The sequence below is a fragment of the Notamacropus eugenii genome, chromosome 6, assembly GCF_028372415.1.
Source record: "Notamacropus eugenii isolate mMacEug1 chromosome 6, mMacEug1.pri_v2, whole genome shotgun sequence".
NCBI lineage: Eukaryota > Metazoa > Chordata > Mammalia > Diprotodontia > Macropodidae > Notamacropus > Notamacropus eugenii.
In genome coordinates this window covers 147400955-147425528 of record NC_092877.1, presented here as the reverse complement: position 1 = coordinate 147425528, position 24574 = coordinate 147400955, and positions in this window count along the sequence as shown.

The window sequence follows — 24574 nt, the reverse complement described above, 5'->3', positions numbered from 1 at the left end:
GCTGTCCTCTGCTATGTTCTCATTTGTTTGTGTTCATCCTTCATTGCCAAAGAACACCATGCCATCAGAGAAATGATGACATTTTTAGATCTTAAGAAAGACATCAGGTTGGGAGTTAAATAGCAGCAGTTAGTATTGATAATCACTCTAAAGTTAGGAGAGTCCAGAGGAGCCCTTAGCTTTGGGTCCATTGGCATCCCAGCTTAGAGTGCAGTAGGTTTAAGGTTTTAGGACAGGACAAGAGAAAGGAAAGGAAAGGAAAGGAAAGGAAAGGAAAGGAAAGGAAAGGAAAGGAAAGGAAAGGAAAGGAAAGGAAAGGAAAGGAAAGGAAAGGAAAGGAAAGGAAAGGGAAGGAAAGGAAGGGAAGGGAAGGGAAGGGAAGGGAAAGGAAAGGAAAGGAAAGGAAAGGAAAGGAAAGGAAAGGAAAGGAAAGGAAAGGAAAGGAAAGGAAGGGAAGGGAAAGGAAAGGAAAGGAAAGGAAAGGAAAGGAAAGGAAAGGAAAGGAAAGGAAAGGAAAGGAAAGGAAAGGAGCTAGTAAAACCCAAGTCAACTGGGCATCTTTTGGCCATCCAAATTTACCTTCTTTGGAGAGAAGAAAGGGGAGGGGGAGGCAGACAGGAGAGGAAGAGTTCAGTTATCCACCCAGCTGGGTCTTCATTCAACCAAGTGCGTCTGCTCACAGGTTTGAGTTCATCCTTTGTTGCCAAAGAAGACTATGCCATCAGAGAAATGATGACATGACTTGCACTTGACTTTGTTTTGAGTGAGGGAGTATGTTCTCATACTGAGACCCTTAAGGTGTTAGATGATGAAGTAGTTGTGTCTGAGGGATTATTTCAAGCTGCATCCTTCATGATCTCCAAAGCCATCTACCATCTGTGAAGGACAGAGATTCAGAGGTGATGTTGAGACTTCACCAGTCTTGGTGTCTTCTGACAGCAGTGACTACAGTCCAAGTGACCTCTTCCCTGATATTCAGAGGATGGCTATGGTAGAGAAATTTATAATGGTGTAGTATTCAGTACAACACCCTCACAGTACCATCTGACATAGTAGAAGGCAAGATTCGGGTTAGAAAATGTTTTAGTTTTGAGAATTTTATTTGTTGCACAGTATTTACTGTAGATTTCACATGTTATAAAAATTACTATTGTCTGAAATCAATAGTTTTTTTTATTGAGATGTTAGCATAAAAGGTCACAGTACTCTAGGAAATTTCTAGGGAGAAAAATGTTTTACACGTTGCCAATTTTATTTTGTGTACTGCATTTTATGGGTTATTTCATGGTTACTGTAATAGGAAAAGTACATATTATCAGATTTAATGTTTCATTAATAATGAATTATATTCAGAAAAGTGCTTTTTTAGCAATCTCTAGCAAAAGATTATGGTTTTTGGTGATTGTGGGAACATGACCTCCTACTTCCCATAGGTTCAGTGTATCAAAATGTGCATTTTTTACTTTTGTGTCATTTTCTAGGACTATCACCCCATGAAAGTTGAAGATTGACTAGAGAGAGAGAGAGAGAGAGAGAGAGAGAGAGAGAGAGAGAGGTGGGGGAACACCCAGGTAATCTCATGTAGGTGGCATTAAGGTCTAGGGACTGCTGAAATGACTGATTTAAATGCAAATATATATATATATATATATATATATATATATATATATATATATATATATTTATAATGGAAATCAGTAATTTTAAGTGGTTGAGGTCAAGAGGAAGGATATTTCAGTTTTGGGGGACAGACAGTAAACTTAGTCACATTTTTGCTTTAGCAATATCAGTTTAGCAGCTTTATACCAAACATTTTTCAGTTACTTAGGCTTGAAGTTTTGAAGTTTCCTTTTACTTCTAGTTCCTCCCTACCAACCAGTCTTCTTGTCTTATCGATTCTTCCTTCATAACATCTCTTGAGTATACCTTTTCCTTTCCATTTTCATTATTACCACCCCAATCTAGACACATCATTTTGACAAACAGTTCTCAAACCTTTTGGTCTCTGGACTGCTTTATGCTCATAAAAGTTATGGAGGATTTGACCCCAAATAGCTTTTGTCTATGTGGATACTATCTATTGACATTTATTATGGTAGAAATTAAAATGTCTTAATATTATTATAAAAATAGTTTTGAACCTATGGACAACCTGAAAGAGTCTTGAGGACCTAAGAACTACTGATCTGTCCTATTGTAAAAATCTTTCTGTCTCCAGTATGTTCCTTCCCACTCCCCAATCTATCCTTGTATATTGCTGCTCAATAAATGTTAATGTGTTGAAGTCTAGGGGTGCTGTGAATCCCAAAAGCAAGAGTAAAGGGCATGGGTCTGCCTTGACAGAATTTGACCACTCAAGCCTTCTTTTAGTCAGAGACAAGGTTTATTGTGTTGTCAAAAGAAGTGGTCAGATTTTAAGAATATGAGCTATTTGTGACACCAATACAAGTGGGTCAGATATTAAGAATCTGAGCTATTTAATGGTGAAAAGATGGACACTTTTATACAGAAAGACTGTGGGGAGATCTCATGGAGTGAAGGAGTGGGGAATAGCCTGGGGTGGGACCAGGTTCAGACAATGAGGGTCACAATGAAAGGGCAGTTAAAAGGAGTATTTTTGGGGATGGGTGATGCCATAGGTGAAAGCCAGAGACTTGGTTCAGGGGCTTTGGGTTTGTATATAAGGAGAATTTTGCTATCATTTCTAGTTTAGTTTCTCAGAATTCTTGGCCAAGGGAATGTCTAGTTTCCAGGTGTTAGATAATAACTCTCAGAATAGTTCCAAGGATTCTAGATAATAGTCCTTAGAATTGTAGTGACAGACAGTTCTACTGAGGCTGCACCATGAGATAAGGATTTGTATAATGCAATATTTACTATGCTTGCACAAAATGGTGATATTGCTAAAGTTAACCTGTGGGCTTATGTTGGCGAGATGTCTTCTTTGTCTGTGATCCTATAAAAAAGCAAGTGGGAACTGGTCAGTGAGTGGGGAAAGCCAGGGGAAACCCATGGGGGAATCTACATGGCCTCAACTGGCCCCCATTGAGACTTTAAGAGATTTAAAGGAGTGCACAAGTGTTTTGATTGACCCCATCATGACGTAGTTGCCTGCTCCTTTTTGCCAGCTCCTGGGAGAAGGATGATTAGAGAATGCTGTAGGAGCTGGTTCTCCCAAAATCTTTTGAGAAGACTAGACTAGAATAAAGTTGATTATTAAATCCTCTGAAGCTGTCTGCCCATCTGACCAGATCAAGAGTGAACCTGTTAGAGGCTGGAGACAGAGAACTCCAATGCCTCCTGTGTGTTATCTGTTAAACAGGGGTCCAAGTCCCAAAGACGTGGTCTTTTCCTCTTAGGATTCCAGCATGAATCCCATCCCTATCAAATGCACCATATTGCATGCTATACTTTTCTTTTCTCACCTGCCCCAAATTTAAAAAATCCCAAGTGGATCTCCAATACCTATACTATAAAGTCTACTCTTTCTTCTATCCCACTGCTTTCTGCCTCAGGGTAGTCTGAGTAGGAGAGCTTCACATTTGGACAGTCTCACTTCTGGTGGTGTGTCTTATCAAGTCTCTTCTATCTGTTCCCCACTTTAGAAGTTTCTTGGGCCCTAAGGCATCTACCTAGGGGAAAAGATAATGTAGAAGCATTGACTAAATTTTGAAAATGTAAACTCTGGTCTGTTAGGTACTGCCCTGGGGCATCCCTCTATTCTTTTAGAAGCCTATCACCCTTTAAACATGCTCCCTTTAAACCTCAATTTGATTAGGACTCTCCTGAGGCAGATAGTGCCCACTTCACCTTGAAATTACCTTGTATGCCTACTATATTTACTCATTTTCATATAGTATCTGATGCTTTCCCCTGATAAAATGTAAACTCCTTGTATAAAAATTTTTGTATAACATCTAGTCAGTGCTTAATAAATGCTTGCTAATTGAGTGATATTAAAGAGCATAATAGAATCTAAATTAGCTTTTTTTGTGCAAGTTTTTATTCCCCAAGGAATAAATCAGTCTTCTACACATGGAAAGAACTTGCTATTCAATTCAGTAAATGTGTTCCTATTCACATCTGCTTTTCAGAAAACCTTTCCTTCTCTCTCTGTAATGCACATGGGTGTTGGGTAGTAAAGGGTGATCATGGTAATCCCAGTGCGGTATTGTGTAGTAAAGCTTTTTTTGCATGAGTGACAAATCCATCCCATTTCTTTTCTTTTCTTTTTTTTTAATATGAGCCATAAATGACACAATTCTCATTGGGAGCTATGTGTTGTGCACCAATTTTGAAGAATTTTTTGCACTGGTTTCTCTAAGGCTTTTTGAGGACTCAACTCCAGAGAGTAATTTTTTATTGGCAGTTTTCAGTGAATAAGCCTCTTAATCATCTGGTTTTCCAGCTCCCTTTTTTCTATTTTTTTTTTCAAACTTGAATGAGACTCGCTACTAGACATCTGTATTGGATTCAAGGCAGAGCTACGAGTCTCTTGGCCTTGACTTGCCATGTATCATGAGGACTAGAGTAGAAAAGTTTGAAAATTAAATTCCTCAAGGTATTAGGTTCACTCCAAGTGTAAAAGTTTTAAATTAATTAGAATTTTAAAAATCTTTCAAATGCATTAGTTCACATTTCATTTCACTCTTCCATTGTGGCAAAGGATTAGATTTTTATGGATTTCCTTCTGATATTGTGTATCTAATCTCATCAGAGCAATATACTGTGTCCTTGTAAGTTCTCATTTTGTACTCCAAGTCATGAACAAGGCTTCTTTGTAAATACACCACTCCCTCAAAGGCTGTAATGTGTGTAAATTGATGTGCACTGTATGCAGTTAAAGGATTTGCCTTTTAAGTTACTAAATTAACATTTTAAAAACAGGGATCTCAGAATTTCCATATCTGAGGAAACATCTTAGGGCTTGTACATAGGCAATGCCACTATTTTTTTTTTAAAGTAGCTCTTTCACATGCAAATTGAATTATTCATATTTCACTAGGTTGTTCTGGAAATACAGTCTTCTTGCCTTAGAGAAACACAGATAAGCAAATGACAAGGATATAGGAAGCACTTCAGAGGTGTGTGAACACAGAATCTAAAGAAACAAGGAGTTGATTTGGAGTGTTGATATTTGATTGACATTCTTGATCTCTTCCTAGATGCCTTTGCTGTGACACAACTTTAAGAAGTTTAAAAAATTTTTTTTCTCAAATTCAAATTTCACATTCTTTCAACTTTTACTTGGATTAGATAATGATTGCCTAAGCATGATTTCCCTGGAGAAGTCTAGTTTACAGCATGGACTGAGGGGTATTGTTGAGTGCTGCTGGGGACCCTGAAATACTGACATGCCAGGCTCTGCTTGAATGAATTCGACACAAGCCCTTCTTAAAGCCAAAGAAAAACAAAGTTTATTAAAGATTCGCCATGCTGGGTTGGCTCTTAAGGAGTCTAAGCATTTGTAACAAGCGGGCCAGATAGAATCTCAGCTAGACAGAGTCTGAGCTGGATTGAACATGAGTGCCTTCATGGAGGGGAGATGGAACTTAAATACAGAAAAAGACTGAGGGAAAAATCTACTTGTCACCAAGTAGTCTGGGGTTCCAGGGATGGTCTTGATAGATCAAACCCAGGGAGGATCCTGATGGAAGTGGCTGGTAATGGGATCAAAGGGAGGTATATCAAAAGAATGATAAATAGAAGATAGGGAGTATCTGACCCAGGAGAAAAGAAAGGGGAGTCCAAGGAGCTTCCCCCAACCCACCAAGGCCAGACTTTCTGGGGGCCCTTCAGACAAATGGAACAAAAGCCCTCTGATCCAAGGGGAAAAGGTCTTGGCTTGGGCTTGTACCCTGTCATTATCACTTCATTCATCAGTTCATTCCATTGTTAAAGATTCCTGTAGGAGTGGATAGTCAGGAAAGGATGAGGAAAGAGTGAATTTTATTATAGACAGTTTCCCTGGGGCTTAGGTGTCTTTGGCTAAATGTTTGTTTACTCATCTTCTATTCTGTTTCTTTTGTCTTTTTGATCTTTGGTATCCCCAGCTCCCAGCTTAGTGTTTTGCATATTTGTTATTTAATCATTCAGTTATATCAGACTTCATAACCTCATGGACTATACTGTCCATGGGGTTTTCTTGGCGAAGATATTGGAATTGTTACAGTTAGGGATGCTGTGAACTCCAAAATTCAAGGGTACAGGGCAGGTCTATCTGAAAAGAATTTGACCACTCAAGCCTTCTTTCTGTCAAGAGATAAGGTTTATTGTGTCTCCAATAGAATTGGGTGAGATTCCTAGTGCAATTTAATGGGGATAAGATTAATACTTTTATATAGAAACAGACTGTGAGAAGATCTGAATGGGATGAAGGAATGGCAAATATCCTGGGGTGGGCCAGGTACACAATAGGAGTTAAGTGGAAGGGTCACAATGAAAGGACAGTTAAAAGGATTATACTAGAATGAGCCAGGGGCTGGCTTGTGTGGGAAAGTTTCAGGGTCCAAGACTCATCACCCTATCAGAATGATTTGCTATTTCTTTCTCCAGTGGATTAAGGCAAACAGAGGTTAAGTGACTTGCCCAGGGTCACATAGCTAGTAAGAATCTGAGGCTTGATTTGAGCTCAGGTCTTCCTGATTCCAGCTCTAATGTTCTATCCACTGTTCCCCTAGCTGCTTCCTATGTCTTGAACCTAGAAGGCAAATGCCTATTGAATTACAAGATCATAAGGTCACAGATATCAAGTTGAAAGGAACATCAGAGGGCAGCTAGTTGAATCCCCTTATTTTATGGATTTATTTTATGGAAACTAAGGTCTAGTGAATTGCCCAGGGTTACTCATGAAGTATACATCAAAGGTGGGACTTGAACCAACCTATCTAGTGCAAACTACAATACATTTATACCTTATTACCATGTGCAACTTTTACCAATGTCCTTCTCTAAAACTTATACAAGGAGTATGTGAAGGGTGCTGGGCTTCTTGACATTTCATGCAAAGCAGTGGCGTATTTGAAGCTGTCTCTTGTTCTCCTTACATGGTAGGCTCATCTCCATTTTGGGTCAAATAACTAGCTGGTGATATAATTTGAGTCCTCTCCTCATATGCAATTCCTATGAATAGGAGACCTATAAACACAGACCTGTTGAAAGAAAGAGCATACAATTTAACCCTTAATGGAGGGGGTCTTTTTTATTTGACAGTACCCCAAAGCATTCACAACTATTAAGTCCTGTCGTTGTTGAGATGTTGGTGCCTCTGGCCTTTGGTTTATACTTATTCAAATTTCTCAAGAGGCACATCTTCCAAGCTTTATAGCCTCCCGCTGACACAAAACACAGAATATCCTTGGGCAGGGCAGGTCAGGGGCCAATTTAGCCTTTATATTTGAGGAGGGTCCATATCTAAGATATCTTCCTACTTTTGCTTTAAGACCTACAATTTCTAGGTCTTGGATATTGATACTGGTTGAGGAAGAGAACATATGAAAAGTTTGAGAACATAGTAAGCAAAAGTGTGTGTGTGTGTGTGTGTGTCTGTACTTATACTTTAAAGCTCAATTGCATGTCTCCTCACTGACAGAGATTAATTACTCAATATTCCATGCCTGTATGAGGGGAAGAAGTGACAGGAGCTTGGATAAAGAGAGATTCTGATCTTCTGGCTTCTAGTTTTGAGAGAGAAGACATGGTTCTAGATTCTCCTCAGGCACTTTCTCTTCAGGGAAAGAATCTAGGAAGAATTCTACATGTAGAGGAGCCAGTGTCTCCATCTTGTTTCTATCCCCAGCTTACTACACCAAAGGCTTCAGGGAATTTCCCCTTTGAACAAGATTTGGGACTTTAAGCTAAATTTTTTGCTTCTAGTGGGACAGCTCATTCATTTTCTTTATTTTTTAAAAATTCTGATTTATTTATTTTTAGTTTTCAGCATTCATTTCCATAAGATTTTGAGTTCCAAAATTTTTCTCCCCATCTCTCCCCTCCCCCCACCCCAAGACACAATGCATTCTGATTGCCCCTTTCCCCAGTCTGCCCTCCCTTCTATCTCATCCCTCCCTTCTCTTATCCCCATCCCCTCTATTTTCTTGGAGGAGAAGATAAATTTCTATACCCCATTGCCTGTATATCTTATTTCTCAGTTGCACGTAAACACAATTCTCAACATTTGTCCCTAAAACTTTGAGTTCCAGTTTCTCTCCCTTCCTCTCTCCCACTCATCCCCACTGAGAAAGCAAGCAATTCGATATATGTTATATATGTGTATTATGCAAAAGACTTTCATAGTAGTCAAGTTGCAAAAGACTACCTATATTTCCCTCCATTCTATCCTGCCCCCCATTTATTTTATTCTTTCTTTTGACCCTATCCCACCTCAAAACTTCTAATTACTCCCTCCACCCATTTGCCCTCCCTTCTGTCATCCCCTTCTCCCATACTTTCCTGTAGTATAAGATAGAGTTTCATAGCAAATTGAGTATGCATGTTATTCCATCCTTAAGTCAAATATGATGAGAGTAAGGTTCACTTTTTTCTTCTTATCTCTCCTCTTTTCCCTTTCATTGAAAAAGCTTTTTCTTGCTTCTTTTATGTGACAGATAATTTGCCCTATTCTATTTTTCCCTTTCTCCTCCCAATACATTCCTCTCTCACTCTTTAATTTTATTTTTTAGTTATCATCCCTTCCTATTCAACTCACCCTGTGCCCTCTGCCTATATGTATTTAATCCCTCCAACTACCCTAGTACTGAGAAAAATCTCAAGAGTTATAAATATTATCTTTCCATGTAAGAATGTAAACAGTTCAACTTCAGTAAGTCCCTTATGATTTCTCTTTCCTGTTTACTTTTTCATGCTTCCCTTGATTCTTGTGTTTGAAAATAAAATTTTCTGTTCAACTCTGATCTTTTCATGAAGAATGCTTGAAAGTCCTCTCTTTCATTGAATGACCATTTTTTCCCCTGAAGTATTATATCCAGTTTTGTGGAGTAGGTGATTCTTGGTTTTAATCCTACCTCCTTTGACTTCTGGAATATCCTATTTCAAGCCCTTTGATCCCTTAATGAAGAAGCTGCTACATCTTGTGTTATCTTTATTGTATTTCCACAATACTCAAATTGTGTTTTTGTAGCTGTTTGCAATATTTTCTCCTTGACCTGGGAACACTGGAATTTGGTTACAATATTCCTAGGAGTTTTTCTTTTTGGATCTCTTTCAGGAGGTGATCAGTGGATTCTTTCAGTATTTATTTTACCCTCTGATTCTAGAATATTGGGGCAGTTTTCTTTGATAATTTCTTGAAAGACAATGTCTAGGCTCTTCTTTTGATCATGGCTTTCAGGTGGTACCATAATTTTTAAATTATTTCTCCTGGATCTATTCTCCAGGTCAGTTGTTTTTCCAATGAGATATTTCACATTGTCTGCTATTTTTTCATTCCTTTAGTTTTGTTTTATAATTTCTTGATTTTTTCCTAAAGACATTAGTTTCCCTCTCCTCCATTCTAATCTTTAAAGAATTATTTTCTTCAGTGAACTTTTGGATCTCCTTTTCCATCTGGCCAATTCTGCTTTTTAGGGCATTCTTCTCTTAAAAGGTTTTTTGGATCTCTTTTGTCATTTGAATTAGTCTGTTTTTTAAAGTGTTATTTTCTTCAGCATTTTTTGGGGTCTCTTTTAGCAAGTAGCTGACTCATTTTTCATAATTTTTCTTGCATCACTCTCATTTCTCTTCCCAATTTTTGCTCTACTTCTCTTACTTGATTTTCAAAATCCTTTTTGAGCTCTTCCATGGCCTGAGACCAATTCATATTTTTCTTGTAGGCTTTGGATGGAGAAGCTATGACTTTGTTTTCTTCTGTTTGCATGTTTTGGTCTTCCTTGTCACCAGAGTAAGATTCTATAGTCTGATTCTTTTTTTGGGTTTTGCTCATTTCCCCAGTCAGTTACTTGACTTTTGAGCTCTTTATCAAGATCTCTGCTTCCAGTGGGGCTAGGGTGCTGCTCGATTCCTCCACAATCTGTGGGTCTAGACCTCCAGAAACAGTAGCTGTCTCTGACCCTGCTGCTGCTGTGGCTGTTGTGAGTTCCTCTGCCCCCTTTCCAACTCTTCCTTTCACAGGTAAGGAAACTGAGGCTTAGGGAGATAAAGTGATTTGTCCAAATATATCCAAGTTAGTGATTGAGTTGGGATTTGAACCCGGGCACTCTAATTATAAATTCAGCATTTTCTTCCTTGCCACTATCCTGCATTAATGGAGGCAAAGTCTTTCCTTGGCCTGGCAATGCACTAATGTTTCACAGTCTTTCACTATCCATCACCTCAGGTAAACGATATATGATTTCTTGTACTAACAATTCTAATCTCTGCTGGCCAGGAAGCTACTGAAAATTTGTAGCAAAAATGAAAAAGAGAGTAAATTGTAGAGAGGCTGAGAGAAAGACTGTTGGGTTTGAAATCAAAAGACCTGGGTTCAAGGTCCCATTCTTCCAAGTACGAGTTGTGTGATCTTGGGCAAATTGCTTCACCTTTTTAGACTTCATTTTCCTCTTCTAGAAAATGAGAATATTGGACTAGATTGATGGTATCAAACTCAGATAGAGAAAGACATACAACATATGTAAGGATCAGCATATATTTATGTAGAAAACCACATATTAGCACTGTCTAGGGACTGTTAAGTGGCACCATAGTGCAGAGAGTGCTTGAGCTTAGAGTCATGAAGATTCGTCTTCCTGAGTTCAAACCTGGCTTCAGACACTTACTAGCTGTGTGACTCTAGGCAAGTCATTTAACCCTGTTTGCCTCAGTTTCCACATCTGTGTAAAAGGAGCTGGAGAAGGAAATGGCAAAATATCCCATTATTTTTGCTAAGAAAATTCCAAATGGGGTCACAAAGTGTTGGATGCCACCGAAGTGACTGAACAACAATGACACTATCTATGTTCTATTGTATTTTTATTTATTTTGTTAAATATTTCCCAATGACATGTTAATGCACTTGGAAATATTGTGGACTGCATATGGGTGGACCATGTGTTTGACACTAAACTTTCAGCCCTGATATTTTATGATGCCCATATTGGGGTTTGGGGAGAAGTTCCCTTGGAGGATTACTCTATAACACAAGAAACTTGAATGGGTATAAAAAAGCTTTGGAAATGGGGTTAAAAGACCTGGGTTTTCATCTTTGCTCCAACACTTAATGACTGTGACTATAGATGAGTTAACTCAACTCTCAGAATCTCAGTTTTCCCTCCTGTAAAATAAGGACAGTAATTCTCCTATTCACTACAACATGGGGCTGAGTGTTGACAGTTCCTTCTAAACTGGAATATGCTGAGTAAATGAGACCTGCTATTCTGATTGATACATTGGAAGTCAAAACCCAAAGAGGCAATCTCTAGATAAAGAGGGTCTTCCATTTTGAAGACTGCTAAAGTCATCCTAAGGAAAAGGAGACAAAGTTTGTACAAATCTTATAAAGGCAGCTGGTAGTACAGAGGATAGAGTGCTAGACCTGGAGCTGGGCAGACCTGAGTTCAAATCTAGCCTCAGATTCTTAACAGCTATTCATATGGCTATAGGCAAGACACTTAACCTGTCTGACTCAGTTTCTTCAACTGTAAAATGGGGATAACTCTCAGGGTTGTTATGAGGATTAAATGGGACAAATTATTTTTTAAAAAGTACTTAAAATAATGCCTGGCACATAGTAGACATTGTATAATTATTCCCTTTTCCCCCTCATCAGGCTATGTTTTTTGCTTCTCAGATGAAAACTCTCTTGGTTTCACTCCAATTCTCAGCTTGGCCTCCTATTTAGAGGTTAAGAAATGGTGATGTGGCTTATTTAAAGAGACACAAGGATTTGCAATGTCTCTTTCAGCAAGTCTGTCAAAGCAGATGAGAGAGAGAAGAGAGCAGAACTGGCTGCTGGAAATAATTGCCTGCTTTTGCTAGCTGTTCCATGCACACACTCCCACCTCCAGCTTCCAGCCAACTAGGCAGAAAGGGCTTTGTTCCACCCTCCTAGGGGACCTGGAGGTAATTTAATACTGCAACACCATCAACCATTTGGGTGTTCCTGAGCTCCCATGAGGCAGAAATGTTTCCTTAGGGCTTTGAAGTCATTATTATAGCCCTCTATACATTAGAGAGCAGTGGGGCTGATGTGATAGGAGTTCCTGGAGTTAGAATGAGAGGATACAGGCATATTTGCCAAACTGGGTAGTCTGTACAGGATGACCATGTGAGTTCAAGGGACCTTGGAGATCATCTGGTCCAGTCACAACATACGAGGAAACTGAGTCCTAGAGATGATTTACCTGACCCTCCAAAAAAATCTCTCTCCCTAATTTTCGGTCAATTGACTCCTTCCCTATTGATCTTAAACATGCCTACATCTCCCCCATCCTTACAAAACCTTCACTTGATCCTACCCTGCTTTTAAGCTTTGTCCTACATCTCTCCTCCGTTCCAGAGCCAAACTCCTAGAAAATGCCATTTAGACTAATTGCCTCCATTTTTATTTTACTTCCCATTCACTTCTCAATCTTTTACATTTTAACTTGAAATGAGAATGGTCTCATTCAACTGAAACTGCTCTTTCCAAGGTCACCAATGATCTCATTATTTCTAAATTCAATAGCTTTTTCTTAATTCTCAAACTCTTTTTGACCTCTGTGTAGTGTTTAACATCATTGACCACTCCTTTCTGGATATTTTCACTTTCCTTCTCCGGTTTTTCATTGCATTGCTATGTCCTGTTCTTCTTCCTTCCTACCTACCTACCTACTCATCCCTCTCAGTCTTTTTGTGGATCAATACAATTAATAAACAAGCATTTATTAAGAATCTATTACATACTAAGCACTATAGTAAGCACTGGAATCATTATCGATATTCCACTGTCTATGGGTGGGTATATCTCAGGACTCTGTCCTGGGCTCTTTCTTCTTATTTCCATTTATTCTCTTTCTTGGTGATCTCATAAGTTCTAATGTAGTCAATTATTATCTTGAGGCAGATGACTCCCATATATATATATATATCCACCCTCATCTCTCTCTTGAACTTACATTCTGTATCTCCATACACTTATTAAACATGTATTTCTACCCATATATCGCACTGGCACCTGAAACTCAACATATACAAAACAAAATTCACTCTCTGTTCCCCTAAACCTCCTCTTTCTCCTAACTTCATTAGATGAGTACATAACAACACTTCTAGTCAGTCTAAGAGTCCTCCTTTGGCTCTTTTCTTACTCAGCTCCCATTTCTATTCAGTTGCCAATTCTTGTCTGTTCCACATCCTCCAATACTGGTCTTAAAAAGACAAACCTTCATTTCAGGGGGAATCTCTGGATCGTAAAATCAGTGTACAAATTCCCCAAGTGAAATTTAGCCTACTCATGACCTCCCCCTATTCAATTTTTGGCGTAGCTAGTACATCTTCCATCTATAATATCTGCTCAAAGTGTATGCAATGGTGGACCGCCAGATGGCTGCTTATCCATGCATATCATAATGTTAATCATAGACATTCTCCATCCACTTGGTTTTTCCTATGTGAATATCTAAACTGAACTTTTTTGCATTATTATGGACCTCACTTAAGAGGCTCTGCAATGTTCCAGGGCTTGATATAAGTGCAATAGTGCCACATAAAGTTGTCAAGCCAAGACAAATCAAAAAACAGTTGATAAGTCCCTACTACGTGCCAGGCGCTGTGCTAAGCTCTGAAAATATAAAAGAATGTTAAAAAAAGTTCCTACTTTAAAAGAGCTAACAGACAAATATCATTCTAAACATAGCAAAGAAAAAAAAAGAAAATCTGAGATGGTATGAACATAAGTTTTTAAGCGATTAAAAAAAGTATTCTATCTGGAAAGCCAAGATATAAAAGAGCACATGTCCAGTATTTATCTGTTTGTTGTAGAACCAAACACACAAGTGTTCAGTGAACCAAATAAATGGCTTGCAAATGAATCATGAAAGTCTATTTTTTATTAAAGCAATAAACTAAATTATTAAAAAAGAATGAAGATTTATTTGGCATACATTATGTAGAAATGGTGATTGCTTATCTTTCAATAAAAATACATTAAAGAGATCCAAACAGAATAACAAGGACAATTAATATCAAGATGAAGAAAACATATGCTGCCTCAACACAATGAGTAAATAAAGCAGATCCTTCCCCCCCTTTCCCATGCAAATGGTTTTCAGCACCTGTTTCCCACATACATAGCCCATTTTATATCTGTATTCTCATTCTCCTTTGCTGCGTGTCTCCCCCAACCCCTATCTTGCTTCTGTGTATTACAAGAATGGTTGTGCTGTACCAGAAGGGCAGCTAGAAAAGTAGTTTCTTATTTAAGAAAATGTGCTACTTGTTGTTCTTTTTCTGTCGTTTATATTCTGTAGGCAATGTTGAAAGAGGTGACTTTTTTTGATGTTCATTTACGAGACGAGGCATGGCAAATTATACGGCTTTACAGAATTTTCCAATTTTCCCCATCTCTCCATGCTTATTTAATTCATTTTCTTTTAAAGGGGTCTGCTCCTCCAGATAAAAGCATTCTTTCCCCCTCCCCCACGCTGTTTACTTGCAACCAAAGGAAAGGCCAAAACCTGGAGGTTCAGAATCCGGATGGAATTGATGGCTGCCTAGTTGTTGAAAGGACAACTTTGCTTCTGTGCTAGTTAAATAAGCACATTCCCAAACTAGGCAGTCTTAAAAAAAAGACCATTTGGCTATAAGTAACATACATCATCTCCCTAATAAGTTGGACAAGATACTGAAGTGGTAACCCCTGCCCTCCCAAATATGAATAACAAGACATCCTTTGTTGTTCTTTGCAAGTTAGCACCCTTTAACAGACCTTCCTCAAAAACCATGTCTTTTTTTCTTCATTATAACACATTGGATTAACTCTCTAAAAGATATCCCGTATCTATGATGGGCTACAGAGAACATACATAGAGTCATGAGATTTAGATCTAAATGATAAATGACTTTTACTATTTCATCTAAGGGAAGCTAGATGGCGCAATGGGTAGAATGCTAGGTCTGGAGTCAGGAAGACTCCTCCTGAACTCAAATCCAGTATCAGATACCCTGGGCAAGTCACTTAACCCTGTTTGCCTCAGTTTCCTCATCTGTAAAATGTGCTGGAGAAGGAAATGGCAAACAACTCCAGTATCTTTACCAAGAAAACCCCACATGGGATCATGCAGAGTTGGACATGACTGAAAAACAATAGTTCCATATAAACTGATCTCTGCTAGGGCTCTATGTTTTGAAGGCTTTTTATTCTATGTAAAGTGGATTTTAGACTAACTAACCTATCTTATTTCTCCTTTTCCCCTTAAGTGAACCTCTGCTCCTAGTGGCTAGACTCAGTCCAGATATATTAAGCATTCTGGGCATACCTTGTTCATTGACCTTTCCACCCCTGTATTGCCTAAAACTTGTATATTTCTGTCTTTCTCTTCATCTCTCTACAACCTACCTACCTTTCAAGACCAGTTCACATTCCTCTTCCACTATGAAACCTTTTTTTCCCTTCCTATTACCTGAAGGCAACTGTGGTGTCATGAAAAGGTTATACTCTGGCTTTTATCAACTGGACCCAACTAGCCTTTAAACAGTGGATGGCTGGAGCTTCACAGAGCAGGCTAGAGACAGGAGAGTCAGGAGTAGAACACAAGTTTAATTTCAAAGTGAGGAAAACAGCTCACAAGCAAGGACACATGTGCTCCTGGTGGTGGTGGGGGGGGAGGACCTGCTTTAGTGTTTGCAGATCTCAATACTTGTATGGCTACACAGTGAACTATAGTCCTGACAATGAGGGGTATCAGCACCAGTGTGACGTATTTGACTCATAGTAGGGATTTGTGACCAGAACAAGGATACAGCAGGTGCCTGCCCAAGATCAGCGAGCACTTGGTGCTGGTCAAAACAATACAATAACTATATGAAACAGTTCTGGGATTTTGCTGTGGCTGAGACCATCTAAAGGGTGAGCATGAAGGATTATTGTTATGCTAAGCTCAGAACACGTGGAAAATAGGGTATCTCCTAATATCTCAATACTTTAAATTCAGAAGTCCTTGGTTCAAAGACTAGCTTTATCATTCCATAGCTATATGACTTAATGCAAAATCTTTACTTTCCTGAACATATTTCTTCCTTGTAAAAGTGAGGATAATAATAGCTTGCCTTGTAAGGTTGTTGTGAAGAAAAATGAAACAAGCTATGAGAATAAGACTACAGTGATCTTTTCCTTCTCTGAAGAGGTAGGACTCTTACCTTCCCAGCTTAGAGTTTTATTTGACATACTATCTAACAGTGTCTTGCTAGATAATCCATAGATATTTGGCAATTTATTGGTATTTAAAATTAGCTGTGGACAGTCCATATTTTGGGCTGCTAAGTGGTACAGTGCACAGAGTGCTAGGTCTGGAGTCAGGAAGACTCATTTTCCTGAGTTCAGATCCAACCTCAGTCACCAGCTATGACACCCTGGACAAGTCACTTAATGCTGTTTGCTTGTTTCCTCATCTGTAAAATGAGCTGGAGAAGGAAATGGCAAAACCACTCCAGTATATTTGCCAATAAAATCCCAAATGGGGTCACAAAGAGTTAGACACAATTGAAACCACTGAATGACAACAAATATCCTACAACAGCTATCTCAAATAGAACTATAGAGGCCCAGGACAGGAGATCTGGACTCCCTCCAGCTCTGCTCCCCCCGCCAAAAAAATAAAACCCAACAATAACAATGACAACAAAAAAAAGTGTTGCTAAAGAAATGGATTGACATACTAATTATAGCATGTAAACCAAACAGGCAGAACAGCACGATTAAGTGACACTATCAGAACCTCTGAGTATAGGAAAGCATCATCCTCTAATTGCAATGAAAATCTGTGACTCTTAGAAGGTTGAAAATAATCGAGAAAATTCTCAATCAGAAAAAAAAGTTTTTTCCCTTAGAAGAGATATTTAATTTTAATTGAAATGATGAGATAAAGGATGGGAAGAAAATTTGGAACTCAGGATCTTATGGAAGTCAGTGTTGAAAACTAAATAATAAATGATTAAATAAAAGAAATGAGATGAATGGAAATACATTGTGATGAAAATTTAAAAAAAAACAAAAAACCTCTGACCAAGTACAGAACATGCAAGGCATGACTTTGTACCTAAGCTTTGTCGTCAGCTTGGAGTAGTAGATTCAGCAGTGGATTTGGGTTCAGGACAAACCTGGGCTCAATTCTGCCTTTCCTCTGCCCCCTGCCACTTGCTCCTATGCGACTGTTGGGCAGATTATTTAACCTCTTCTAGTCTCAGTTTTTGTCAGCTGTAAAATGGACTTAATACCTGTTATGTTTGCCTTTTAGGGTTGTTGTGAGACAAAAGTGAAATAATATAGGTAAGCAATCTATAGACTTTAAAGCTTATATAGTTCCATTTATGAATATTATCTCCCCAATTATATAAGTTAGGGCATTAGAAGCCCTGGAAGTGCTTGAGTTGAGCCTCATAGAACACCATCAACCATCTTTTGATGCTGTGGTACAAACTGGGCAGTTTGAGTTTATTTTGACCTCGGGTAGATTTCTCTAAAGCTCAGCCTTTTAAGTATATAAGAACCATACTATAATTCTATGGAGAGCTTCTGAGACCCTCTCCTCTCTCTCCTTCCTTCTCTGCCACCCCAACCTCCCTGTGACCTGCTTTATCCTAAGATCATAAAACATGCTTTTATTATAGTCACTGTTTTTCTGAACCTTCATATTTCTGAGTGTTCCATTGTACTGAAGGTAGGACCCACTCTCAGGATGTCCTCTACTGTTTACTTGAAAATGAAGTATCGAAATGGAAGACGGCAGTCTTCTCACCAAGTGGCCTAGCCTTTTTCATCATCCACAGAGCATCTGTTCTTTCTACTGGAGGCGTTCGCTTCTGAAAACTCCTGGGACAGAAATGTTGATTTGGTACTTTAGAGAGATTACTGAAATCTCAGCTGGAGCCCTGTAAAGCTTGAGTGGTTTCTGTTTGCTTTCCTCTAGGTTGTAATCATCTGAATGAAAGAATTCCTGTTGTTAATCTAGGCATAAAAAATGTAAGGAAAGTCACATTGGGTCAACCAATGGCCCATGGAGCTAAGTTTTCTGTCTTTGAAGGAGGCAACAAAGAATGTTTGCAGAGAGGGCATGATATCAACTTCCCAAAGCTAGGCGTGTAGGTGCACCTCAAGTATACTGGTCTTTCTTTATCATCTATAAGTTCTAAAAATTTCTTGGCTTCATCATTTTCTTCCTTTTGTGTACAACAATACTGTGTAAACCTTAAAGCATTATAGAAATATGATCTATTCTGCCTTTTTAATTTAAAGAATATTCCAGTTGTGTCTTTCACAGCTGATACTTCCAGATGTGGGTATTAAGATTCCTTTACATCCCATACAACTTCTCTTTCTAGATAACAGCATAAAAAGTCTAATGACTTTGATGAACACTTGCAGCCAACATCCTATATTTGGATGCTAAGTGCTTTGGGAACCACTTGATACAACTACAGCAGAAGATGCAGTCAGGGCTTTGCAAAAAAGGAACCCCAAATAAGGGTCACTTCAGTCTACAAAAGGACCATTTGCTTTTTTTCAAACATATGAATGACAGCGGAGGGAGAAAGAATAAGTGCTGAGAGTCAGCCTGGTACAATGGAAAGAGTCCTGGATTTGGAGGCAGAAGACCTGAGTTAAAATGTTATCTTGGCCATTTACTACTCTTTGATCTTGGGCAAGTTGTCTGTTTCTTCAGAGCTGTAAGATGAAGGGGCTGAACTAAATGACCTCCAAGGTCTTTTTCGGTTATAGTGTACCCTCTGCTGATGTCCTGATGAATGATGACATCATCAATGGGATGTCAGGGTTTGCCAGTCAAGAAACCGGATTGTATCAGATTAGGATTTAGTGTGGTTTTGTTAGTTGCAAATAATATCTCCAGAAGTCAGGTGATCGGGAAAGAATTTTTAACACAACAGCTAACACTATTCCCACGTTAATACTTCTTTTAGTGAAATCTTCAAAAACAAACAAAAACTGCTAGAAAGTATAGAGAGGGTCTAATCTAAAGGAGTAGATCTTGTTTTAGAATCTAAGTATTTCATAGATGGGACCTGCACAACTTGGCAGTAGGTAGGGGCCAAAATTAAAATAGGCTAAACTTATTTGGGGCACAGATAGATTTTTAGTGGCTCACTTTCCAAATAAAGGTATAATTAATGATTAAGTTGTTTTGCAAATAAACCATATTAACAAAGGGAAATTAATTACTTATTACTTAAGATTTTTATTTATCATGAAATCACATTAATGTTAAAAATTAATTTGCTAAGTGGTACAAGTTTTAATACATTTTTCAAGTTTTCTTAATGTTTAGATTTAATTGATGGGACACACTACACTTCTTGTCAGCAATAAGTTTATCTTACTCCAGAATTATGTTTGAATTTGATTTCTTTAGAAATCCCAAAACCAACCTTCGTAGCCACTTCATTTTCTGAGTTTCTTGAAAAACCATTGCTCCCCACTGAGATTTTTCAACAATTTGGATGCTTTCATTTGTTTTTCATTGGTGTCCATTTTGCTTAAGGCAGGACGTTTTGGTCGAAATGGCAATGAAGATTGTATTTCTTCAGAATAGCTACTACTTCTCAACAAACAAGGCACAATATTTTTTCTCTCATGTAAGTAAACAGGTATCTATTTGTCCACTCCAGATTAAATAATCTATGCTCTGATTCAATCTTTCATTTCTTTTTATCACCCATTTTACAAAGTTACACCAAAAACTTTATTGGAACCAAAAAATCTCCACAGCCACTGCTCACATACAAAGAAACATTGAACCGAGTGTCTGACCTTGGAGAGAGTGCCAGACACTCCTATAACTTGAAGGGCGGTCGGGCAGCAAGGGAGGGGAGGAAGGCCTTGTGGTGCTTCTTATCAGAGAGCGAGAGTCAGCCGTGTTGGCACATGGCTGCACTCACTTTGTCCCTGTTCAACACCAGTAATGACCAAAAATGCAGTGAAAAGATGCCTCTCACTCCTCTCAGATTGGAGAGACTGACCATGGTGGGTGGCTGGGGGTTGTTTGACAAACAGGAGACAGTGTGCTGTGGCAACCCACCCACCAGGCTCCATGATAGGCACAATAGTGACGTGGATAGAGGGTTAAGGGGGGCGCAGACAAAGCACTCGTTGCATCTTCACTTTCTTTTATGTCTTTTACGTTTTTCACGGGCCACCTGAAATCCTTTGATGGGCCATATGTTGTACAGACCTGTCATAGATCAAGACAATTTTTTTTAAAGATAAGACTCATGTAAGAATTTGTTTTGCTTGACAGTATGTATTTGTAACAAGGGTATAGCTTTTCTCCCTTTCTTAGTGCGGTGAGGGTATGGGAAGTGGGAGGGAAAGAATGAGGATCTTCATTCGCAAATAAAATAAAAGATAATTAAAAAAAGAATCTTACCATTTTAGGCTTCTTGCATCAAAAACAAGGTAAAAATAGTTCTGAAACAGTCATATAATTTTCTTTATTTGCCTAATGCTATAACCTCAAAGTCTAAAAATATTCAAATTTCTTCTTTTCCCTTATGACACCTTGAATATAACCTTTTGTTTTAAAGAAACTGAGGCACACAGTGAGGGGTAGACACCTGCTCAAGACTCTACAAGGGATCAGGAACAGTGTTATTGATACACCCTGACTGTTTCTGAATCTTGGGCTGCTTCTCTATAGCACTCAAATAAACAGAATATGTGTAGAGGATATTGACATTTTAAGAAGCAGATCGTGAGATATGTCCTCTTTCAGAAATCTAATAAAGGCTACAATCCTATTTCCAGTGACAACATGGTATAGACCATAACTAAGCATTATAATTCCACAGGAGAGATGGCATGAACAGTGGATAAAGCTTTAGAACATAGGTCAGATGTTCAAATCCCTCTTCAGGTGTATATTAGATATAGATAGATAGATAGGTAGGTAGATAGATAGATAGGTATAGGTATAGATATATAGAAAGATATAGATATAGATACAGATATTGCTAACTGCACTAGTGTGACCCCGGGGAAACTATTTAGTCTGTCTAAGATTTAGGTAACTCTCAAGATAAGGCAAGACATGTCTTAGTGGAGGGAGTTCTCACATTGATGAAGTCATAACTCCTTGTTATAACCTTGTTTTTTATATTTATTATGTATTATGTGTATTGTATGTATATTATTTTATAAATCTTATATTATTTTTTAAATGTATGCTAAAGCAGTACTAATTCATTCCAAAAGCAATTTGACTCAGCTGTAAACCTGAATATCCTCCATTGCATGTGTTTTCTATTAGAAGTTAGTCTAGGAAGAGTTACATGCACAACTGGGAGGCACTGTAGTCAGTTGAAAGAGTATTGAACTTAGAGTTGGAGGCCCTGAGTTCAAAACCTGACTCTGCCACTAACTACTCATGCTACCTTGGATAAATTGTTTTTCTAGAGAGCTAGAAGTGGTGACGCAGTAATCCCTGCTCCTTGGAAGGATGACGCTGGACAACCTCACAAGTCTGGAAGTTCTGGGCTACAGTGGGTCATCCTGATCCACGTGAAGTTTAGCATTAATGTGGTGAGGCCCCAGAAACAGGGAGCTAACAGGTTGTTTATGGAAGGATAAACTAGCCTAAGTTGGAACTGGAACAGGTCAAACCTCCCATGCTGATCAGTAGTGGGATTAGGACTTGAGTAGCTCCCCAAATTGCCATCTGGGTGAGATGGGGAGACATAGCCTTTAAAAAAACTCTCTGCCTCACTTTCCTTATTGTGAAATGAGGGATTCTATTAGATGACTTCTATGGTTCTTTCCAGATGTATCTCTGAGATGCTATGATCTGTCATTCACATCACTAATGGGAACCTCATTCTCATGTAAGCCAATATAAATAAAGGGCACATATATATCTCCTTGATTCTCAGACCATTCTCATAGAGATTTTATATTTATAGGGAAGTACACATATTGGCCCTCAATTTCCTCTCTCTCTCCATGTTGAAAGTATTATCTGTAATAAATTCCATTCTTTTGGAACCTTGCCCTTTTTCAGATACCTGGAAAAATTAAATTCTAGCACAATTAAATTTAGTATTTCTTCTGTGTTCATTTAGTGAAGTGTAAGCGCTGCTATTAAGTGGCCTTTGCCACTTCCCTATATGATATAGTACTAAGGTGGCAGAGTACAGTTGAAAGTCTCTACTATAGTTACTAATGAAAAAGCAAATTGCTGTAGAAACACCATCAGATCTGCTCAATTCATATCTACTAGTTCAACTCTATTTATCTAGGCTGACTACATACAATTAAAAATTACATGCAAGTTTTCTTTAGTATCCACCTCATTTCTGGTTAGAGGACTTCCTCCTCTTCTTATCACATTCCTTCTGACCATACTGCTCAGGAGCATTTTGTGGTTTTCCAGCTACTCAACAGTGTTTTCCTATGGTTTTCATTTCATGTCAACACCTGGACTCTGAACCTTAGAATCATAGACTTTTAAATTTAGAAGGGACTTTGCTGGGTAATCTGGTCCAACCTATACCCAAGTAGTAACCTTCTCCTTGTCCATCGGCTCCTCTTTGAAGATCTGTGGCAATAAAAGATCTACTGTCAGGGAAGCACACAGTATTTTATTATTTTTTTAGAAATTTAGTCGTTAGGTAGGCGATTCTTACTTCATGTTAGAATCTGTATTTTCACAGCTTCTTCCCAGTGTTCAAAATCTTTCTTGCAGAGGTAAGAAAAGTGAATCTAGCTTAAAAAACAATCTGACAGTCCTTCCAATGTATGAAAATGATACAATATGCTCTAGATTAAATCTTTTATCTAAGTTAAACATCCACAGTTCATTCGACCAGTCCTGGTGTAACATTACTTTCAGCCTTCTTATCATCTTCATCGTTTTCCATATGATACTTACCCCAACTTACCTTCTTTTCTAAAATGTGGCTTCTATAACTGAACTCAGTATGCTAGATATGTTCTTGATACATAGATTATTCTCATAAAAATTTCATATTTGTAGGAAAATAGATATATAGATCTTCTGATTTTTTTCTCTGGTGTGTTATGTGTGTGTGTTACTTTCCATTCTTTTAGAATCATGCCAGAACAGAATATCTCAGTATTATTACCTCTCTTGCTCCAGACATAATTTTTTGGACCATCATATCACATTACTGACATATTAAGTTGCAGTCCAACAAAATCCCTAGGGCTTTTTCACTAATGCTGCTATCTAGACATGTCTCTCTATCCTTTGTTTCTGTACATGACTTTTTGAACACAAGTATGGGATTTTATATCTCCCTTAAATTTCATCATATTTGGACCATTGTCCTAGCTTGTTGACATCTTTTTGGAGATTGTTTCTAGTGTCCAACATGTTAGTGATTTCTCCCAATTTCATGCCATGAACAAATTTTGTAGATATGCCATTCATATCTTTACTCAAGTCATTGGTAAGGATGATGAATGGGACAGGGCCAAGGACAGTTTCCTGGGGTATTCCACTTGAGATCTCTCTCAAGGATGAGATAGATCTCTTAATGACTACTCTTTGGTTCCATCATTCAACTAATTTTGTACTACTTATACTATTTTGTACTATTAAATAGTATATTTAAATATGGTATTGCCCAGTCCATATACTTTCTCCTCTGCTACCTCCTTTCTTTCATCTTAACTTAGCTGTCTAATGTCCCTTTACCTCTAGGCCCTGTCTTTGCTTAGAATCTAGCCCAGTGTTCTGCACTCAGTGGGTGATTATTAAATATTTCCTGAGTTGAGCTCTGGGAGTCTGAAATGTTAAAATATGTTGATGATGTCAATAGATGAAGGAGGTTTTTAATGCGACTCCACTCTTGGGAAGTATACTTGCATTGTAACTTTGGAAACATGGTGTCCAAGTCATAATATGAATGATTCTAATGATGGAATTTTCAGGTATTGTAGCAGGGGATTAGGGAAGAGATTATTCAGTTGGTACACTGTCTGGGAAGACTCATACTGTAACCAGTAGATTTCTGGTTTTTCTTCTTACTATGGGCAATGCACTTTCACTCTTTCCCTACCTTCTTTAAACAGTTGTCAAGATCAGATGAAATAAAAGATGTGGAATCTAACTAAAATCAGAAAGTGAGATATAAATATAGTTGTTGCTACCATCTTGAATTATCTGAGGCTCTCCAGAAAAGATGCCTTTGTGTTACTTCTGGGATCCAAGGAATTCTATTCTTACATTATCTGGATTAGAATACTGGTCCTTACCAAATATCTTAGCTGACAATAGCTGAATCAGAACAATAAGTGCATAGAAACAAACTTTTCTGAACATTTGAGTGTTGGTGGAACAATGCCCAGTAAAATAGAAGGATCAACTTCACACATTCCATTCTTGAGATGCTAATGGATCTCTGGTTCAGGACT